Below are 6828 nucleotides of genomic sequence, written 5' to 3'. Positions count from 1 at the left end.
AATGCTGTAAGGAAAGCTTGAATAATCTTTCTTCCTTGTTTGTATTTGATGTTAGTCAGCGCAACCAGTATTATTCTCGCATTGTGTGCTTTAACTATGATCTTCTCTAATTAAAAATTGAGATCCTCTCTTAAATAGAGTTTACACTTGAAAAATATGTATACATTACAATTCATGTATTGTCAAAATTTGAGCTTAAGATCCAACTATTTACAAATTATTAATTATATTTGTTGGTGAAAGCAAATTAATTAGAAGAATGTGACAATAAGAAGATAAAAATACTTGCTCAAATTCTTCGCCGTGGGCTCGCTTACAAATCCACTAGCTTAGCTTTTAATCACACACATAAATCTTCATCATCACTAGATTATCACATATTATACAATAATCAAAGCTAATTATTGAAACCTTTCTTTCAAAGTAAAAAGGAAAAATTATTGAAACCTTCCGAGTTTGAAAATGCCGGCAGCACTTGCAACTTCCAGGAACCTTCGTGGAAGTGTAGAGCTGAGTACATCCAACTGTTCCATTAAATTTAAATGCCGAAATGATTTCGAGGACCCACACGACCACGCAACAGTTTTTTTTATTTAATTTTATTTGTATATCTATTTCTGAAAAATAAAATCATAAAGTCCGCAAACTTGGGCTTTATAGCAGAGTTATTAGAAAAGCGCAAGAAAATTCAAAAAAAAAAATCAAAAAATCCGGAACGGCAGCATAGCACTTACTGGTAACAAGAAAATTCAATGAAATGCCAAAATGCCACCTTGCGCTGTCCAATTAACCTATAACTTTGACACTATTTACATGCAACTATAACCATCTATCTCAGTTATTAAGAATCTATAGTTGACTTGGAAGCATGAGTCTTCTCCATGTATGAATTTAGTTTGGCTTTTTTGCAGTATTCAGATTACCCTTGAGACTTGAGATGACAACTGTCTGCCTCTGCATTTTCCTAATCATCCCTCTTCTCTAATCTCTAGAGTTCTCTGAAATCTCTTCTTCATTTTCTGTCTCCCTTTTCTGAATCGTTCTTGTCCTCGATCCTACACCTTCTTTGCAAATCTTTCATTTATTGTACTCGCTTTTCAATTTGTCTTAGCAGAAAAAGGATCCCCCTTTGTTTCATCTCTAGATTTTTCACTCTTTTCCTCTCCTCCTCCCTTAAATCTATTCAACTTCTTATTTTAGCAATTTATCCAAACTTCTTATTTCCCTCTTCCCAGCTGGTTGATTAGTTCTGCTTAGTTTGATTAGTTTTGCTTTCCCCTGTTTTCTGAAAGCAAAAAATAAAAAAGAAAGGGATAATGGAAATTGTTATCTCCGTTGCTGCAAAAGTTGCAGAGTACTTGGTTGCTCCCATAATTCATCCATTTACTTACTGCTGCACTTACAAGACCAACTTGGAGAAGCTGAAGAATGAATTGGAGAAGCTAAAGATTGCTAGAGCCAGTGTGGAGTACAAGGTTGAAGATTCCAGAAATAAAGGGTACGGAATTCAGCAGCACGTCGAGGAGTGGCTGATTAGTGTGGACAATGTCATCAATGAAGTCGAAACACTTATTGAAGACAAAGAGAAATCAAACAGCCGGTGTTTGAAGGGGTTGTGTCCAAATTTGAAGACTCGGTACCAGCTTAGCAAGAAAGCAGAAAGAGAGGTGAATGCTGTTGTTGGACTCCATGAAAAAGGGAGATTCGACGGTGTTTCTTTCCGTACCGTTCCAGAGGAGACATGGCTTAAGTCCACCCAGGGTTTCATGCACTTTGAATCGAGAAAGTCCACCTTGAAGGAGATACTAAACGCACTCAGCAACCGTAACTTCAACATGATTGGGGTGTACGGCATGGGTGGCATTGGAAAGACAACGCTGGTGAAAGAAGTTGGCAGACAGGCCAAGGAAAATAATCTCTTTGAGAAGGTCATTTCTTCACATGTTTCCCAAACACCGCAAATAAAGAATATACAAGGAGAAATCGCAGAGAAGATAGGCTTAGAATTGGCTGAACAGAGTCATGAAACTGTAAGAGCAGGGAGGCTGCTGGAACGATTGAAGAGAGAGACGAAGATCCTTATAATCTTGGATGATATTTGGGGGAGTCTTGATTTGGAGGCGATTGGAATTCCATTGGCAGATGACAACGGCGGATGTAAAGTTCTGCTGACAGCAAGAAGTCAGGATGTGTTATCTTGTAAGATGGATTGTCAACAAAATTTTTTTGTTGATGTTCTGAACGAAAAAGAAGCTTGGAGTCTTTTCAAAAAGATGACAGGTGATTGCATAGAAAATGGTGAACTGAAATCTGTAGCAACAGAGATAGTCAAGGAATGTGCTGGTTTGCCCATTGCCATTGTACCCGTAGCAAGGGCATTGAGAAATAAGAGATTGTCTGAATGGAAGGATGCTTTGCTGGAATTTAGAAGGCCTTCCTTGAGAAACTTCACTGGAACAACGCAGGTGGCATACAAAAGTATAGAGCTAAGTTACAATCATTTAAACGGAGAGGAACTGAAGAAAACATTTTTGCTAATAGGGTACACGTTCTTCTCTTGTGTTGAAGACCTACTCTATTATGGCATGGGTTTGGGTCTGTTTCAAAACATCAACACGTTGGAAGAGGCACGGGATAGAGCACATACATTGGTTGATAAACTCAAGAACTCTTGTTTGTTGCTTGATGGCGAGACAAGTGAATGGTTCTCAATGCATGATGTTGTTCGTGATGTAGCCAGATCAATTGCATCAAGAGACCAACATGTGTTTGCGGTGGAAAATGAGGTTGTTCCGCTGACCAGCTGGCCAGATAAGGATACACTGAAGGTTTGCACCGCAATCTCCTTAAAGAATAGTAATATTAGTGAGCCTCCTCAAGGGTTCGAATGCCCGCAACTTAAATTCCTTTGTATTGGCTGTCATGCTTCTTTGAGAATCCCAGATAAATTTTTTAGTGGGATGATAGGGCTTAGAGTTTTAGATTTCACTCAGATGCATTTGCTGGCATTGCCTTCATCGCTTGGTCTCTTACAAAGCCTTCAAACATTGTCTCTCGATGATTGCCAACTAGGAGACATCGCTATTATTGGAGATCTAATGAAATTAGAAATCCTTACACTTTGAGGTTCTAATATGCAGAAACTGGTTGAAGAAATAGGCCGGCTGACTCAGTTGAGGTTGTTGGATCTGCGCCGATGTTACCGACTGAGAGTTATTCCAGCAAATGTGATATCAAGCTTATCACGATTAGAAGAATTGTATATCGGTGAGAGTCCCATTATGTGGGGGAAGGTTGGAGGAGTCGACGGTGAAAGAAGAAATGCCAGCCTTGATGAGTTGAATAATTTATCTAAATTGACCTCTTTAGAAATACTCATCCAAGATGAAAAGGCTCTACCAAGAGACTTGTCGTTCTTCAAAATGCTGCAAAGGTACAGGAAATTGATAGGAGATAGCTGGGAGTATGGCGCACGGGATGGGATTTCTAGAAAATTCAAACTGAAGCTCACAAATGGTGACAACATTTGCTTGAACGAGGGGCATATCATGCAATTGAAGGGTATTGAAGACCTAACTTTAGATGGATTGCCGGACATGAAGAGTGTTATTTATGGATCAGACGGAGAAGGTTTTCCACAGCTGAAGCGTCTCCAAATCCGACGTAATGGCAACATTGTTCGTCTTGTTGACACAATGGATTGTACGGCAGCTCGGACAACTGCATTCCCCCTGTTGGAGTCATTATTTCTGGAAGATTTGGGTAACCTTGAGAAAATATGTCGTGGTCCACTCTCAGCAGAGTCTTTTTGCAAATTAAAGAACATAAGGGTGGAAGGGTGTGATAAATTGAAAAATGTATTTCCGGTGACCATAGGCAAATTAAAGAACAACTTCAGTCCTTCGAAGTGAGTAGTTGCCAAAATATGGAAGTGATTTTCGCTGCCGAGAGAGGAGATGAAGCCAGCAATAATAACACTCAAGCGATTGAACTCACTCAATTAAGGACACTCAGACTTTGTTCTCTTCCGCAGCTTACAAGCTTCTGCACAGGAGATCTGCATTTTGAAAAGGTACACGTGCAAGATTTTTGTAATTATTGTTCAATTCTTACGTACTTAAAAGCATTTCTACTTTGAGAGTTTAGAATTTTCTTTTCGTCATTGCCCTCATCACTTTGTCTTTTAGTAAGAAAATGTTAGTTCTATAAATCACTTTATTTATACTTTATAATATCCGTATAAACATAATTATCACTCTTCAATAAATCTTCTCATTATCGAATATTGAATTCAATAAATCTTCAATAAACATAATTATCACTCTTCAATAATGTTAGTTCAATTTTTTTTCTCTTAATTATCAGAGTTTTTCTTCTTCCTCTACTTTTTATTTGATGTCTATATGTTTAGTTAAATACATGGAAGAGACAGTGCATTTGATTAGCCAAACAAAGAAAATACTCATAAGATTTAGAGTTTTTCAAGCCATAGTTAATTTCCTGAAAATCATTCAAGAGCTATTTCCAAATTAGTACTCCTTAATACAGTATTCTTACATACAAAATGATTATCAATTTTGATGTTGAAGTAGAAATTGGTCATATCGTGGAAACATAAATAATATTTTAAAATATATATAGAGAGATGGACAAAACTCAAATTAAGAAATCTTATTCTATTAAATTTTATGTACAATAAAATCCATTCTTGCACAATAGTAAATATATCCAATTCTATTGAGTTGGATGAATATTAATGAAATACCAGCTTCTTACTATATTATTAAACTTTTAAAATTCATATTATTTATTCATTTTTGCTTTAAGAAAAAGTTAAAAACTCCAATATTTTTTTTAAAAAGAAATTTGTAAGATTTTCAATTCAAACCAAATAAACGGATCAATTAAAAGAATCTCAAAGTTTAAATGCAATTTGAGAATAATTGAAGTCTTTTTTCATAGAGATTATGCACAAATCTAATAAATTTTGAAAATCTATCTACTGGACAAGAGTTAAGAAGAGAGAACGGAAGAAAATACACATTACTTAAATGGAATGCTTTGTATTTACTTTGTATTTACAGCTGAAAATCATACTCTCTCCGCATATCTATAAATTTGTCCGGCCATCAATACGCATCATTGGAATGCTTTGTATTTACTTTAATTTGTGAAATCGTGATTAATGATCACCCAGGTGTTCCCCAATTTGGAGAAATTGAGTGTTGATGAAAAGCACATAGGCCTATTTCCAGAAGACTGGCTTTGCAAACTTAAATGTCTTGACGTCCGGCTTGATGAGTCAAGTACTATTTTATCACTTGACGATTTCCTCCAGAGATCTCACACCATCAAAATTCTCCTTATCGCAGGAGACGATTATGCTTTGGAAAGATCACTTGAAAACCTTGAAAATGGGATGAATGCAAGGATGAGAGGGATAAACCAGCGTCGTGAAATGAAGCAGATTTTCAAACAAGAGTCAACCAATACCAACAATTTGGAACAGCTGGAGATATTCGAGTGTCACAATTTGACTAATCTAGTGCCATCCTCAACGTCCTTTCAGAACCTAACAGCGTTGAAGGTATGGCGTTGCCGTGGAATGATACGCGTACTAACATCCTCAACAGCAAGGAGTCTGGTGCGACTGAGACAAATGATGATATACTCATGCGTGATGATAACAGAAATAGTGGCAGATGAGGATGATCAGGGAGATAATTATGCAGCAAAAGATGAAATTGTTTTCAGCGAATTAAAGGAATTGAAGCTTTGGGACTTAGAAAGTCTGACTAGTTTCAGCTGCTCTGGGAATAATTGCGACTTCAAATTCCCATCTCTAGAAAGATTAGTGGTGGATAATTGCCCCAATATGAAGATTTTCTCAGAAGGGGAATTAAGCACACCCAAGTTACAGAAAGTGCAGCTGAGCGTGTTTGATAATAAACTTTGGGCTTGGGATCGGGACCTTAATACAACCATTCAATACGTATATCTTAAAAGAAAAAAGGTTAAGTATTCATTCACTATGAGATGTTGATTTTTTTTTTTCTAAAACTTACTGATTTAATAACAGATATATATAAAAAAGTAAAAAGAAAAAAGTATATATTAAATTTTTTATAAAGTCATTTTAAATTTGATTAGGAAGAGAAGGAAAAAGAGAATGAGAAGTCCGCCGAGGCGAATGAAAAGGAGAAAGATGCGAAAGACAGTGGTAAGATAAAATCTATACAATTGGGAGGTTTTGATTTGATTCTATTTTGCTGACTAAAAATGTTTTGTTTATGTTGAAATTTTTGTTAAATCATATCGGTACATCTTTTTAAAACATAACTACTCTGCTCTGTTGTATGTTGAGGATTAGTTGTTAGACAGACATAGCAAAAGATAAAAGAATAAAAAATGAAATTAATTGCTTACAGAGTTGAGAATTGAAGGATTTCTGTGTCCTTAATAGAGGTTAATTTGTGCAATTTAATTATGTCAAAACTGCACCTTCAATGTGTTTTTACTCTTTGTCTACAGAGTCTCCAAACTTATGAAGACGATTCATGCTACTTGTGCAGCATTTTGGATAAGGCTCGAGCTCGAGTTCTTTGTATATATTAAGAGTCAGATGGTGTTGGTGAGATGATTTTTTGTTTCAGTTTTCATTCATAATACTTTTAGCTTTGTTTGAGTACTCAGAAATCCAATTTGAATTTAGTTTTATTTCTTATGGATGGTGTCCAAGATCTGCCATATTCAATTTGTAGGCATCTTAAAATCTCTTTAAGCCCTAAATTAATTAAAGAGATGTGTGCATCATATTTGTGTTCGTGC

General features: G+C 36.1%; 1 pseudogene; it reads left to right on the top strand.

Annotated features, from left to right (window-relative positions):
- The first annotated feature begins 839 nt into the window (after positions 1-839).
- LOC18042107 lies at positions 840-6822 on the top strand (annotated as a pseudogene).
- Positions 6823-6828: the final 6 nt, after the last annotated feature.

This window comes from Citrus clementina, unplaced genomic scaffold (genome assembly GCF_000493195.1).
Source record: "Citrus clementina cultivar Clemenules unplaced genomic scaffold, Citrus_clementina_v1.0 scaffold_5, whole genome shotgun sequence".
Taxonomy (NCBI): Eukaryota; Viridiplantae; Streptophyta; class Magnoliopsida; order Sapindales; family Rutaceae; genus Citrus; species Citrus x clementina.
Note: the sequence above shows the minus strand (reverse complement) of the source record. Positions and strands in the feature narration are given on the sequence as shown.